General features: G+C 46.0%; 1 protein-coding gene across 1 annotated transcript in view; it reads left to right on the top strand.

Annotated features, from left to right (window-relative positions):
• LOC146855952 (solute carrier family 23 member 1-like) overlaps nucleotides 1-16,281 on the top strand; it is a 1,135,305-nt gene that overhangs the window by 301,291 nt on the left and 817,733 nt on the right. The gene's annotated exons all lie outside the window — the stretch shown is intronic.

Here is a 16,281-nt window from a genome sequence, read left to right on the forward strand (position 1 = left end):
CCCGTTTCTGCCCCCAGGGGGGGCAGAAAAGCCCACTAGACCCCAGGGATGTCTTTTATGTTATGTAGGAAGCGACCCCTTGGGCAAGGGTCGCTTCCTAGGGTGGCAAAATATTTCGAAGACTTTTCTGCACCCCCTGGGGGCAGATCGGTCGTCTTTCTGCCCGTTTCTGCCCCCAGGGGGGGCAGAAAAGCCCACTAGACACCAGGGATGTCATTTTCGTTATGTAGGAGGCGACCCCTTGGGCAAGGGTCGCTTCCTAGGGAGGCAAAATAATTCGAAGACTTTTCTGCCCCCCCGGGGGCAGATCGGTCGTCTTCCTGGCCGTGTCTGCCCCCAGGGGGGGCAGAAAAGCCCACTAGACACCAGGGATGTCTTTTTCTTTATGTAGGAAGCGACCCCTTGGGCAAGGGTCGCTTCCTAGGCGGGCAAAATAATTCGAAGACTTTTCTGCCCCCCCGGGGGCAGATTGGTCGTCTTTCTGCCCGTTTCTGGTCCCAGGGGGTGCAGAAAAGCCCATTAGACACCAGGGATGTCTTTTTCTTTATGTAGGAAGCGACCCCTTGGGCAAGGGTCGCTTCCTTTGCGGCCTAATTATTTAGAAGACTTTTCTGCCCCCCCGGGGGCAGATCCGTCGTCTTTCTGTCCGTTTCTGCTCCCAGGGGAGGGGGCAGAAAAGCCCACTAGACACCAGGGATGTCTTCTTTTTTATTTAGGAAGCGACCCCTTGGCAAAAACTGTTTGCATTTGTGCTCGATGTGTATTTTGTTGTCTTGTGAGTAATTTGTTTTTTTTTTCTTCTTTCTAGTTGGATATCGTTGGTTTTTGCTGTGTCACTGCAAAGTAGGTTCTGGTGAGTGTAGCTGTCTCTTGTAATTGAATTCTATAGTTTTTGAGTACATTGATCATTGTGATAAAGGTACACATTTCTTTACTTACTTGGTTTGCACATTGTTGGTTGTTGTTGACTTGTTTGTGCAGTCTTCAATCTTAGTAAGTATAATGGCTAGCCGCAGGATTACTGCTCAGCAGGTTGTTGGTTTGCTGTTTGAGTCTTCCTCTGATATTGGTTCAGAGACTGACTCTGCATCTGAGGGAGAGGAGGCAGGGGACGATTCTGGCAGTGAGTTGTCTCTCCGTATGGAGTCATCGGATGATGAAGATACTCTTAGTGCGGTTGAAGTGCCTGTGTTAGAGGAGGAGACTGATGTGCCGATAGTGCGGCAAGAGGCTTCTGGGCTGCAGCCTGCGGCTGCAAGGCTTCCCGTTGGTGTAGTGCGGCAAGAGGCATCTGGGCTGCAGGCTGGGGCTGCAAGGCTTCCCTTTGAAAGTGATGACCTCTGGGTTGCCCCTGGCATGGTGCAGCCGGCATTGCCAGAGTTAACTGGTGTTCCAGGGTCTAGAGTGAATACTGAGAACTTTTTGCCGGTCAATTTTTTTCAGTTGTTTATGGACGATGTGTTTTTTGAAGAGATTGTTCAGCAGACTAATTTGTATGCCGAACAGTTTTTGAGGGACAACAGTGCCAGTCTTAAGCCACACTCTAGAGCTACCCGGTGGACTCCCACAAATGTTGAAGAGATGAAGAAGTTCTTGGGTTTAACTTTTTTGATGGGCTTGCTAAGGAAGCCATCAATGTCTTCATATTGGTCTAGCAGTCCCTTGATGGCAACGTCTATTTTTCCGGCAGTCATGAGTCGTGACAGGTATTTGCTTCTGCTTCGGATGATGCATATTGTTGATAATGGTTTAGCGTTGCCACGAGATCCCCCTGACTGTGACCGTCTTTTTAAGATTAGGCCTGTCCTTGATCACTTTGTTGATCGTTTTTCTGAGATTTATGCCCCTGGGAAAGAAATTGCAGTGGATGAGTCTTTGGTGTTCTTCAAGGGCCGCTTGGTTTTTAGGCAATACATTCCTAGTAAGAGGGCACGCTATGGAATAAAGCTGTATATGCTGTGTGACAGTAGGACTGGATATGTCTCTAATTTCAGGGTGTACACCGGTAAGGAATCTAGGATTAACCTCCCTGGTTGTCCGTCCACTTTTGGAGTGACTGAGAAAATTGTTTGGGAACTTGGTAGAGGATTTTTTAACAAGGGCCACCATTTATATGTAGATAACTTCTACACTGGTGTGCGGTTGTTCAGGGAATTGGCCAAAGTAGACACTGTTGCTTGTGGCACAATCCGCTCTAACCGTAAAGGTTTCCCGAAAGAACTTGTTTGTCAAAAGCTTGTGCGGGGACAGTGCAGTGCAGTGCATTGCCAAGAGCTTCTTGCTGTGAAGTTTTCAGACAGGAGAGATGTCTACATGCTGACTACCATCCATGATGAAAGCACTGCACCTGTGACTGTTTGGGGTCAGGTCGCTGAAGCGCGCAAACCTGTGTGCATTTTAGACTATAATAGGCACATGGGTGGTGTTGACAGAGTAGATCAGAGGTTGGAACCTTACACTGCTCTTCGTAAGGCTTACATTTGGTACAAGAAGTTGGCTATCCATCTTTTCCACTTGGCAATGTTTAATGCTTTTGTTGTGTTCCAGGATTCTTGCCCTGAGTCAAAGATGACTTTTGCTAAGTTTCAGGAGTCTGTAATAGGCAGCCTTGTTGTAGTGGAACAGGCAAGTGTTCCTAGAGTTGGAGTGGTGGAGGATGTTGCTAGATTGAAAGAACGCCACTTTCCAGATCACATTCCTCCCACACCCGCAAAAGATTTTCCCAGTAGGAGATGTAGAGTCTGTTGGCGAAGAGGTTCACGGAAGGAGAGTCGTATGTACTGCCCCGACTGTCCTTCTCATCCTGCACTGTGTCTCCCTGCTTGTTTTAGAGCGTACCACACGCGAAAGAATTTTTGGGAGTATTCATGAGTGGTAAAGTGAACTGCCTGGTCTGTATTCTTTGGATAATTTGATTCTGTTTCACGGTTGGTGTTAATGCAATGTATTTAGTTGCTGATTTTCTGTTAGAAGATTTGTACCTATTTGCGATTTGTTTGTGTTGTTATTTTTTTCAAAAAAAATCCTAAATGTGATGGCGGTGTGTGTAGGCTTGCGCTTGGCTGGTGGTGTGCGTGGAATGGTGCTTGGCTGGTGGTGTGCATGGACTGGCGGTGTGCGTGGACTGGTGCGTGGCTGGTGGTGTGCGTGGACTGGAGCTTGGCTGGCGGTGTGCATGGAATGGTGCTTGGCTGGCGGTGTGCATGGAATGGTGCTTGGCTGGCGGTGTGCGTGGACTGGTGGTGTGTGCGGACTGGTGCTTGGCTGGTGGTGTCCGTGGACTGGAGCTTGGCTGGTGGTGTGCGTGGAATGGTGCTTGGCTGGTGGTGTGCGTGGAATGGTGCTTGGCTGGCGGTGTGCGTGGACTGGTACTTGGCTGGCGGTGTGCGTGGACTGGTGGTGTGTGCGGACTGGTGCTTGGCTGGTGGTGTCCGTGGACTGGAGCTTGGCTGGCGGTGTGCGTGGATTGGCGATTGGCTGCCGGTGTGCCTGGACTGGCGATTGGCTGGCGGTGTGCCTGGACTGGCGCTTGGCTAGTGGTGTGCGTGGACTGGTGTTTGGCTAGCGGTGTGCGTGGACTGGCGCTCTGCTAGCGGTGTGTGTGGACTGGTGCTTGGCTGGCTGTGTGTGAGTAGTGACTTTCTGCTGGTCACTACACACACTGCTAGCTGAGTGCCACTCCACGCAATCCATCAGCCTGTGTAGTTGCTGTGTCTGGATTGTGGGCGTGTGAAAGTGATGGGCCCTTGAATGGCGCTGTGTGCTGGTGTGAGTTTTGTTATGTGATGGGCCCGCAGCTGGCGGTGTGAATGGTTTTGTATGTCTCACACGTATGAAAGGTGTATGAATGGCCTGTAAAGAGGTTGGTGCCTTGTCGTGGCTTTACAGCTCACGAGCTGTGAGTCAATGGTTCAGTTTCTCGCCCTTTCAATTATTACCAGTGCATTTCATTTCTGTGAAATCATTTGCTAATACAATTGTATCAACTGAACCATCACTCACCCTCGTGCCAAATCCAACCAGTATGTGTGTGTGCTTGCGGATTAGATGGTTGTGCAGTAATATTTGTCTTTCTGAAGCAGGGTGTACCTTGTCCCTTTTTGGTGAATTTTGTAATGTGTTGTTTTTGTGCCTGGAGGTGCGAATGGTCTTGTTTGTATCACGTATGAAAGGTGTGTGAATGGCCTGTAAAGTGGTTGGTGCCTTGACGTGGCTTTACAGCTCACAAGCTGCGAGTCGTTGGTTTGGTTTTTTGTGAATTTAATTATTGACAGTGCATTTCATTTTTGTGAAATCTCTTGTTAATAAAATTTAATACACTGAACCATGACTCGCCCTCATGCCAAATCCAACCAGTATGTGTGTGTGTTTGAGGAATAGATGGTTGTGCAGGAATCTTTGTCTTTAGTTTCTCTGCCAAGGTACACTTTCCATGCAAGAATAACCCACCAACTGTACATATTGTCGAAAACCCATGGGAGTTCATGGTGATGTCTCTCTTGTGAATTTAAAAAAATGTTTTATCCCCAATGTCCTGCAAACCTCAAAATGTCTGCCACATTTTCTTTGCAATATTATTACAAAATTCTCACGCTGTAGGAACATTAGTTAATCTGGTTTTGCAAGGGGGGTTACTTTGGTTTTTGGCCCGGTGCTCAGCGGCCATCTAGGGTGTCTAGTTTTCAGAAATGCGTGGGTTTGGTAGGTTTCCCTAGATGGCCGCCGAGCACCGGGTCAAAAACCAAAGTGACCCCCCTTGCAAAACCAGGTGGCTTTGCGATAGGCCATTTTGATGTCGCCTCACTATGTTTAGGGCCCTTGCCTGCTGCGGGTACTTGGGCCTCCCACACAAGTGAGGCACCATTTTTACCGGGAGACCTGGGGAAACGCTGGGTGGTGGTAAATTTGTGTGAGCCCGGTGATGCCACAACTTTCCCACCCCAAAATGTGTGAAAAAAGTGATTTTTTCAGCAAAATTGAGGTTTGCAGGGGATTCTGGGTAAGGAAACGTTGGGGGATCCATGCAAGCCATACCTCCCTGGAAGCCGCCGGGTGTCTAGTTTTCAGAAATGTGTGGGTTTGGTAGGTTTCCCTAGATGGCCGCCGAGCACCGGGTCAAAAACCAAAGTGACCCCCCTTGCAAAACCAGGTGGTTTTGCGATAGGCCATTTTGATGTCGCCTCACTACGTTTTGGGCCCTTGCCTGCCGCGGGTACTTGGGCCTCCCACACAAGTGAGGCACCATTTTTACCAGGAGACCTGGGGGAACGCTGGGTGGTGGTAAATTTGTGTGAGCCTGGTGATGCCGCAACTTTCCCATCCCAAAATGTGTGAAAAAAGTGATTTTTTCAGCAAAAATTGAGGTTTGCAGGGGATTCTGGGTAAGGAAACCTTGGGGGATCCACGCAAGCCATACCTCCCTGGAAGCCGCCGGGTGTCTAGTTTTCAGAAATGCATGGGTTTGGTAGGTTTCCCTAGATGGTCGCCGAGCACCGGGTCAAAAACCAAAGTGACCCACCTTGCAAAACCAGGTGGTTTTGCGATAGGCCATTTTGATGTCGCCTCACTACGTTTTGGGCCCTTGCCTGCCGCGGGTACTTGGGCCTCCCACACAAGTGAGGCACCATTTTTACCGGGAGACCTGGGGGAACGCTGGGTGGTGGTAAATTTGTGTGAGCCCAGTGATGCCACAACTTTCCCAACCCAAAATGTGTGAAAATAGTGATTTTTTCAGCAATAATTGAGGTTTGCAGGGGATTCTGGGTAAGGAAACGTTGGGGGATCCACGCAAGCCATACCTCCCTGGAAGCCGCCGGGTGTCTAGTTTTCAGAAATGCATGGGTTTGGTAGGTTTCCCTAGATGGCCGCCGAGCACCGGGTCAAAAACCAAAGTGACCCCCCTTGCAAAACCAGGTGGTTTTGCGATAGGCCATTTTGATGTCACCTCACTACGTTTTAGGCCCTTGCCTGCCGCGGGTACTTGGGCCTCCCACACAAGTGAGGCACCATTTTTACCGGGAGACCTGGGGGAACGCTGGGTGGTGGTAAATTTGTGTGAGCCCGGTGATGCCACTACTTTCCAACCCCAAAATGTGTGAAAAAAGTGATTTTTTCAGCAAAAATTGAGGTTTGCAGGGGATTCTGGGTAAGGAAACGTTGGGGGATCCATGCAAGCCATACCTCCCTGGAAGCCGCCGGGTGTCTAGTTTTCAGAAATGCGTGGGTTTGGTAGGTTTCCCTAGATGGCCGCCGAGCACCGGGTCAAAAACCAAAGTGACCCCCCTTGCAAAACCAGGTGGTTTTGCGATAGACCATTTTGATGTCGCCTCACTACGTTTTGGGCCCTTGCCTGCCGCGGGTACTTGGGCCTCCCACACAAGTGAGGCACCATTTTTACCGGGAGACCTGGGGGAACGCTGGGTGGTGGTAAATTTGTGTGAGCCCGGTGATGCCACAACTTTCCCACCCCAAAATGTGTGAAAAAAAGTGATTTTTTCAGCAAAAATTGAGGTTTGCAGGGGATTCTGGGTAAGGAAATGTTGGGGGATCCACGCAAGCCATACCTCCATGGAAGCCGCCGGGTGTCTAGTTTTCAGAAATGTGTGGGTTTGGTAGGTTTCCCTAGGTGCCGGCAGAGCAAGGGTTCAAAAACTACAGCTAGTCACTTTGCCAAAAAAGGGTCATTTTTCACTGCAAAATTGAGTTGTGACCACGTTGCGTTTTGCGCAGTTTCCTGTCGCGGGCACTAGGCCGACCCGCACAAGTGAGGTACCATTTTTCTCGTAGGACTTTGGGGAACGCGGGGTGGGTGGAAATTTCTGGATCCACGCAGATTCCAGAACTTTCCATCCCAGAAATGTGGGGAAAATGTGTTTTTTTTGTCATTTGTTTACATTTGCAAGGGATTCTGGGTAACAGACCATGGTGGGAGGCAGTCAAGTCACCCCATCCTGGATTCCCCTGGGTGTCTAGTTTTAAAAAATGTATAGATTTTCTAGGTTTCCCTAGGTGCCAGCAGGGCTAGGGTTCAAAAACTACAGCTAGTCACTTTGCCAAAAAAGGGTCATTTTTCACTGCAAAATTGAGGTGTGACCACGTTGCGTTTTGCGCCGTTTCCTGTCGCGGGCACTAGGCCGACCCGCACAAGTGAGGTACCATTTTTCTCGTAGGACTTTGTGGAACGCGGGGTGGGTGGAAATTTGTGGATCCACGCAGATACCAGAACTTTCCATCCCAGAAATGTGGGGAAAATGTGTTTTTTTTGTCACTTTTTTATGTTTGCAAGGGATTCTGGGTAACAGACCATGGTGGGAGGCAGTCAAGTCACCCCATCCTGGATTCCCCTGGGTGTCTAGTTTTCAAAAATGTATAGGTTTCCTTGGTTTCCCTAGGTGCCGGCAGGGCTAGGGTTCAAAAACTACAGCTAGTCACTTTGCCAAAAAAGGGTCATTTTTCACTGCAAAATTGAGGTGTGACCACATTGCGTTTTGCGCCGTTTCCTGTTGCGGGCACTAGGCGGACCCGCACAAGTGAGGTACCATTTTTCTCGTAGGACTTTGGGGAATGCGGGGTGGGTGGAAATTTGTGGATCCACGCAGATTCCAGAACTTTCCATCACAGAAATGTGTGGAAAATGTGTTTTTTTTGTCATTTTTTTACGTTTGCAAGGGATTCTGGGTAACAGACCATGGTGGGAGGCAGTCAAGTCACCCCATCCTGGATTCCCCTGGTTGTCTAGTTTTCAAAAATGTATAGGTTTGCTAGGTTTCCCTAGGTGCCGGCAGGGCTAGGGTTCAAAAACTACAGCTAGTCACTTTGCCAAAAAGGGGTCATTTTTCACTGCAAAATTGAGGTGTGACCACGTTGCGTTTTGCACCGTTTCCTGTCGCGGGCACTAGGTCGACCCTCACAAGTGAGGTACCATTTTTCTCGTAGGACTTTGGGGAACGCGGGGTGGGTGGAAATTTGTGGATCCACGCAGATTCCAGAACTTTCCATCACAGAAATGTGTGGAAAATGTGGTTTTTTTGTAATTTTTTTACGTTTGCAAGGGATTCTGGGTAACAGACCATGGTGGGAGGCAGTCAAGTCACCCCATCCTGGATTCCCCTGGTTGTCTAGTTTTCAAAAATGTATAGGTTTGATAGGTTTCCCTAGGTGCCGGCAGGGCTAGGGTTCAAAAACTACAGCTAGTCACTTTGCCAAAAAGGGGTCATTTTTCACTGCAAAATTGAGGTGTGACCACGTTGCGTTTTGCACCGTTTCCTGTCGCGGGCACTAGGCCGACCCGCACAAGTGAGGTACCATTTTTCTCGTAGGACTTTGGGGAACGCGGGGTGGGTGGAAATTTGTGGATCCACGCAGATTCCAGAACTTTCCATCCCAGAAATGTTGGGAAAATGTGGTTTTTTTGTCAATTTTTTATGTTTGCAAGGGATTCTGGGTAACAGACCATGGTGGGAGGCAGTCAAGTCACCCCATCCTGGATTCCCCTGGGTATCTAGTTTTCAAAAATGTATAGGTTTGCTAGGTTTCCCTAGGTGCCGGCAGGGCTAGGGTTCAAAAACTACAGCTAGACTCTTCGCAAAAAAAGTGTAAATTTTCAGTGTGAAAATGTGGTGCGTTCACCTTTGGTTTTGAGCCACTTCCTGTCGTGGGCACTATGCCTACCCACACAAATGAGGTACCATTTTTATCGGGAGACTTAGGGTAGTTCAGATTTGTAAAGCAACTGTTATTACCTATTGATTTGTGATGCATTTCTCCCTTCCAAATGAAAGACATTGTGTAAAAAAAAGTCATTTTGAAAAATGACCAATAATTGTCATGCAAGTATGAGTATTCCCATTTTTGAAAATGTGCAAATATGCACTGTTTCTAAACTCTGTAATTTGTTCCCATTTCAGAAATACATAGGTGTCTTTCATACCGATTTTTCCATGTATACATTTTCCCACAATAATTGCTATACACCCGGAACAAAAAAACAAACCATTACAAAATGCTGCTCAGTTTTTTTCTCTGGGTTCATTGGGCTCTTGGTGAACCTACAAGTCCTATATATCCCCACAACCAGGAAGGTCCCCGGGATGTAACGGTACATTGCTTTCAATGAGATGTCATAATTCGAAGAAGTTACAGGTAAAAACGTTGACTCAAAAGGCTGCTTTTTTCAACAAAGTTTTATTTTTTTCTATATTTACCTGTTAGTTTCTATAAAGAAACCTTGATGGATCTACACAAATGACCCCTTGCTGAATTCAGAATTTTGTCTACATTTCAAAAATGTATAGCTTTCCAGGATCCATTATTGCTTTTCTACCCATTTTTACCATTATCTGGAAGGAGGTTGAAAGCACAAAAAATAGCAAAAATAGGGTATGTCCCAGAAAAATGTCAAAACTGTGTAAAAAATGTTGGATTTCTGCCAAAAATCTGTCATTTCCTAAAAGCTGGAGAAATTGTGATTTCAGCCCCACAAACCCTTTTTTGATATCATTTGCATAGAAAAACCCAGATGCTTTCATTTGCAGCCACTTTTCCCCATTTTTCACAAAAAAAACAAAAAATTTCTGTATTTTGACTAATTTCTGGGAACCCTCTAAGAGAATCCACAAACCCTGGGTACCTTTAGAATCCGCATGATGTTGGAAGAAAAGGACGCAAATTTGGCGTGGATACCTAATGTGGTCAAAAAGTTACAGGGGCCTAAGCGCGCACTACCCCAAATAGCCCAAAAAAGGCTTAGCACAGGAGGAGAAAAGGCCTAGCAGCGAAGGGGTTAAATATATATTTGTTGATATTAATAATGATATTATAAGAATCGAAGTATTTGGTACCCTTTTTTGTGCTATTTTGCATTTATTTTCATTTGTTAGTGACAAACATTGTTTTCCATGATTTTTTTTATGTAGAAACTCAGCCTTTTTTTTGTTGATATTTGTGGTATTTGTAGTTTTTCTATCTTTTAAGGACGTCTTTTTGATAGTCCTTATTTTATTGTTTACAAATTGGCAAGATAAAGTCAATGTTTTGGTTATCAAGTTTCCCCTTTCGATCCCATATTTTGAACCACAACAGTTTGTCGGAAAACCAAGCCAGGCCATAATGAAGTCTAAGATCATCTGGGACAATTCTGAGATAGATAGCATGGCAAACCAGAGATTCTAGTTCCACCAACCTCTGAGGGGAAGTGATGCACACAAGAAACAGAAAATTTTAGGACAGAAACTTGAGAGAACAGGTTCTCAAAGGGTCAAATAGAGGTACCTGTAATATCTTTATAAACAGGGGGAGATCCCACACAGGAGCAAGGGACCTAGAACACAGCCGGTTCCAGGATAACCTCTTCAAGAGAACAGAAACCAAGCACTAAATCGCTCCAGCACCACCCCAAGGATCTCTGAAACTTCAGATGGTTGTTCATTGTACCATGTGAGTGGAATGGGAAAAATGCAAGCTGAACTCATCCTAAAGAATCTAAAAAATTAAGGAAGGCTCACCTTGAAAATGATGGACACCTTTGCAGACACATACGGTGGAAAAAGAGGACCAATGACAGTCACAGGATTTGAACGTCACAGGATGATGGGAAGCCTGAATGCCACAGCTAGATCTCCAAAAAGACCTACTCTTTGGATCCCCAACCTTTCAACTTCCAAATCAATAGTTGATGTTTTCTAGGGCAAGGAATCAGAGGAAACACCCATTCTTTGACTATCGCCAGCTGCCATAGCACCAACCCATACTCTTCTATCTGGGACTATTAAGATCATTTCTGACTTGTCAATCTCTATCCTTTTCAAGACCAGGGGAATGACAGGAAAGGGAGAAAAGGTTGCAAATAGAGCAAGTCAAAGTGTTTTCTCATTTTTGTCCACTTTACCTGAGAACATTTCCTTCTGTAAAGCAGCTAAAGTTTCCTTCCTCAAGCTCTTAAATCAGTAATGGAAAAGGAGAACCCTGTCTCAGGGATAGAGGCCATATTCTGTCTTTTACCAGCATTCTCAATACTCTTGCAATAACGTAAAGTCAGGAAAAAGTGCCAAGAAGAAGGAGGCGAAATGGCTGGGACCACAGAGTCCAAGTAGGTGATGCTGCTGGTACACCTCTTGAGGTATGCATGACTACAGGGGGTAACTTCTGTCACCATTCCAAGAAGTATAAGTATTGCAAAACTAGGAATCCTTACTCATACTCTTTGTCAAGGTAGGAATTTCCTTTCCAACAACTGTGCACTCTTTCTAGCCAGAATTAGAGACAGTTAAAACTAGAAAGAGGGGCTATTTTTACCCTGAAGAATGCCCTTGACTTGTATTGCCACTAGAAAGGTGAAAAACATGTTGGCTCAACATGGATGAACAGGTCATTGAACCTAATCATCATCAGCCTTTTTCTGTTTTTAAATATACCTGTGATACCTACCAGTAAAGGCGTATCCTTGAGTTTACCTCAAGGTATTTTCAACTCATCTGGATCCCTCATTTATCCAGTACTCTTCTTAAAAAGACCTCCCTCTCATTGAGGTTGAGTCTGCCCTGGTAGTATCATCTTAAAAGGGTGGGATGAGGATGCCAAAGATGAAGCATGCCACAAGGCATGGGTGAGACTTCATCTTCCAGTTTGAGGGACATATCTAGGTATATCATTTTTCAGGTGTTAGCGTTAGTGAGGCTTTACATCCATTACCAACGGTTCAGGTTTATGCATAAATGAGGATTAATGAACATTACCCAGGCATCTTTTTGTATTGGCTTGTTGTGTTTTGCAGGATATGCAATGGTGTTTTCTCTGACTCTCCTTTTGTGATCAATGTATGGAGGGGTAATTATAACCAGATTCTGCCCAAAACAATAACTGTCAGAAGCAAAAAGAATGACAAATACAAATGACAAATATTAAAATAGCCAGATAATATTAGGACATAAGATGGTTTCTGCTCGTGAAAGTGCATTATGACACACATGCAGACCAAAAATTGAACTTATATTAGTAGTGCATAATGCACACTCATCCCTCTTCTACGCTAGAGAAGTGGAGAAAATTATATCACTTCAACTGGAAAAAGAACACCCAGTGAACCAACACCAGGCTCCAGTGAGCAAGAGAATGATTCTGCTTCCCTGTCCAGACAAGGAAGGCAGAGAGAGATGAGCCACAAATAAGATGCAAATAAAGTAAGAATTTTTAACTCAGATTAAAGGGATCCTCACCTTACAAATAGAACCATACCCTGACTGTATCCCCCTCACCAAAGCAGGGTCCAAATGAAATCTGTAATCCCTTGAGTTGTAGACCTGCACCTAGTACCATGTCCAGAAAGAAAATAAAAAAGTGGAGCTCCTGGTGGGTGTACAGCGGGGAAACTGTTAATAGACAGATGCAAAAACAGGAGATATTGTTGATACAGTCTGGGGATATTACCTGAGAAACAAATGAGAGTAGCTTCTTCTAGTAGGACCTAGGATATCTTTTATGTTTTGGGTGGACAGTGGGGTACCTGTCATTGGGGTGACCACACTTAATTTAATAAAGACTGGAATGAGGGAATGGGTGAGGAGGTAACGTCATTCTTGGCTGCATGTAAAATCACTCCAAACTTCCTGGAAACTTCTCTGTGTGGGTCTGACTCCTCCCACTCATTGGATTAACTTTTGCATGTGGCTTTTAATAATTAAAGCACGCAAATGACCAAAGGCGGGTGCATGTCCCACCTCTTCTCCAAAGGTTCACTCCCACAGCGTTTTGCTCTCGGGAGCGAGCAGCGGCGCTGAGGGCGGCAGCTGCATTCCTCCCTCGTCGGGGATCAGGTTACTAATTAAACACATTGCGGACGCTTTCTCTTTTGCGGCTGCGCTTGTTTAATATCCTGCTGCTTTGCTTCCGACCCCACCCATTGTCTGTGTTCACAATGCTCCCACCCCCTCCCGTTGTCAATTGCTGCTTACTTCTTACTTGACCCTTTCATTTCCTGTTAACTTTATTTTCTCGCTTTATGAGGAGGTAGTAAGACACGTCGTGTACAATGAGGGCGATGCGCAGCTCTAGTGCGTGCGCACAACGCAGCTCCGTCGACAAACGTTTTTAAGGCCGCCGTTCTACTGAATGTGTGCCTGTTCTTCGGTTTGCAAGTGTATGGGGGGCAGACTTACAGGAAGGGTCATCAGAATAGAGGCAAAATGCTTGGTTTTGCACCTCAAACGATTTGTGCACTTGCTATTTATATTAGCTTCGACTCCCCTCTATTGTAATCACATTTCTACTCGTCTTGTGTGAGCTCTTACACTTTTTAGCAGTTGTTGATGAGAAACAATGGCATTTGTCCTCTATGTGACAGATACAAGGGGCATACTTTTAATCGATCAACAATTTTTTAAAGCGCTAAAATCCCATGAGAGCGACGAAGCGACATAGCAAATGCAGTAAAAGTGTAAGATAACGAGATATAATTTAGGTCAGACTTTAAAATATTATATGGTTTTAAAGCCTTCCTAAATGCAAGGATCTGATTACAAAGCCCGAGCATCTCTTATAAAGTGTTCCACCAAGAACCAGCAAACTGCATGCAATGTGTTTCAAGTCATGCAAAACTTTCTTCACCCTTTACATACTGGATATTGTGGCAGTGACGTCAGTATAGGTAGTGACGCAGCATAAACGAACAAATGGTTTATGCAGGGATCGTCAAGTCCATCCTGACTGAATAGTGAGTTAGGTTGAGAGGCCCCTCATATGGAAATATACTTCACACTAGATAAAGTAAGGTGCCGCCTTCTATAGACCTCTTTACTTTAGGAGAGGTGCGGAAACCGGGCTGACTCTATTCAGTGGCAAGTATTACACATTTTACCCTACGGCACTACCTCCATGGCTCTATTGGCGAGGTAGAGCACAAGTGTAATGTCTGTCTGACATGCAGGGGATATTACACACAAAGAAGTAACAATACTTGGAGATGAAGAACTATTAGCCTTGCACCTAGAATTGATCACTGGGTTCATATTTGGCACAGATGGCGAAAGTGATACCGGTTTGTATGCGCTGCCTGCGAAACTCTCCCTCATGCTCTTTACACACTCCGCTCCATGTGTAAGCTGCTGCGACATGCTGCCTCTGTAAGTCTGGTGTACTTCTTTGGACCTCACACAAGACACCGAAACTTCACAGTTACTAGATGACACTGCAACCAACACCTTGCCTCATTCATGCACTGGGGGAAAGGTAACCATCAGCAAGAGGCAGGAAAGTGCTGTAGAAATTCTACAGTACACTACATTACAATACAATAGCATTTAGTGGTTGGGGTAGATGTGACCGGTCAGAGTGCTGCGGTGGCCCATGGCAGAAGTACAAAGATATAACAAGCATTTGAAATGCAATAGGTCTCGCATTTACGCAAGTTTAAGCTACTGGTATGGTAAATGACAATGCCTTTTATTTATGCTTTAAAAACCAAAACATAAATAAAAGGCATTGTCATTTACAATGCCAATAGCTTAAACTCGAGTAAATGAGAGACCTATTGCATTGCAAATGCTTGTTTGTTAATGATAGATGTACAAAAGCTTAACCCCTCCCAGACGTGCGAGTGACCCACCCCTCCGCCTACGGCCTTGCCCACGCACCAACTTACACCCCTGATGCATAACGGCTGCAGTTTATTTTGCCACACGAAACATAAACACGCATTTCTTTTCATCTGTATGCCCCATGATTTCACACAATATCACATCTATAAAATATTGCGTTCTCATGCATTAGTTCCTAGATCCTTCCAGCACAGCCAGCTCCCTAGTTAGACGGCCACCCTTTCTTGATATCTCGCTTTTGCGGCCACCAGGCTTCTCTTACTATTGATTCCCGAGTGGGTGGCCGCCAGGCCCTGCCTGCAAGTGCCGTGACCGTCTTCCGCAGGACACCAAGCTGGCCATTCGCCCGCTTCACCCAGTGGCCCTGTCGAAAGGCATCCCAATTCACTGTTTGCGCAGCTCATCATCCTAGACTAGTTTGCTTTCTAGTCTGTCACATTGTACTGTTTCCGCTGGCCTCCTTGCCCTCTCCCAACTTGTGGCTGCAGCGCCCTCTCTTTGGTAAGGGTCGGTGGGCCAATGACGAGAGGTCAAGGGATGGCCTTCCTGCCCCTAGCCCTCTTTTTTTATTCTGGCTTCCCACCAGGTGCTTTGCTCCCAATGGCAGGTTCAAACCCAACTGCCAATCGCCTGCCCGACTTTTCCCAAACTCCAGGCTCAATTTTCGCTGGCTTCGCCTCTGTGCTCTGCAGGCCCCGCCCTCGGGAGGCGTTCTTTGTGGGCCTTTCATGGTCAGGCGCTGCCTTCCCGGTCTACGCCATAACACTCACCTACATTTGTAATTCTTAGAAAACAACATTTTAACCGATTATCTGACACCCAATGACATCAATAGGAGCAACAGGGGGATCAAGAAGTCAGACCGCCCCCCACTCCATCAATTATAAACACAACTAGGTCTGACCTCCAAGACCAGTCACTCACAAACTTTAAAGACTCCTGGGAGTTGCTATAACCTTTAGAAAACACCTTCACAGTACAGTTCCGTTAAACAATCCACGAACTGCTTAGTCCTTGCTGCTCCAATTTAAAAAGAAATTGTCAATAACCACGTCACATACACATACCACAGTGGTAAAGAATCTTCACATCAATGTGTATAAAAAACTCAACAAATGAGAAAGAAACTAAAAAATGTGTGAACGGTTAGAAAGCACCTCAAGTGCGCAAACCCACAGAGCTGCTGGATGGTACTCGCCAGTATGGCCACGTTATCATCATTGGTTGCTTTCTTAAGCTTACCAGAAAAAAGGAAAGGAAAAGAGGTGTTAGAATTCCACAGAGGTGGAAGGTCAAAACAACATAGAAAGTGTATGACCGACAACACTGACCCTCCGCAGTCTACTCAGTGTTCATTTGTCCCCAACCGTGCAAAGAGAACAAAGATCTCAACAGATTAAAAATGAGGTATCACTCACATACAGCACAACCTTCATTCAATGTTGTGAGCGTCCCCAGTTTAAAAAGCAGGCATGTATCTGGCCACTATCATTTACCAAAGGCCAACATGTTTTGTTGCCAAGCCATCTAGGCAACTTCGTCAGGGCAGTTGGGGAACCAATCTTCACCTCAGTCCTTTTTCACAATCAATGGCGCCTTCCAGCAATGTAGAGGCATTGCTGGCGAGTCTATGGTGCCTCACAGGTCATATTGCATGTGTCAGGGTGTTTGCACTTTTAGCTCCATTTTGCCC

The sequence above is a fragment of the Triturus cristatus genome, chromosome 4_1 (assembly GCF_964204655.1).
Source record: "Triturus cristatus chromosome 4_1, aTriCri1.1, whole genome shotgun sequence".
Lineage (NCBI taxonomy): Eukaryota > Metazoa > Chordata > Amphibia > Caudata > Salamandridae > Triturus > Triturus cristatus.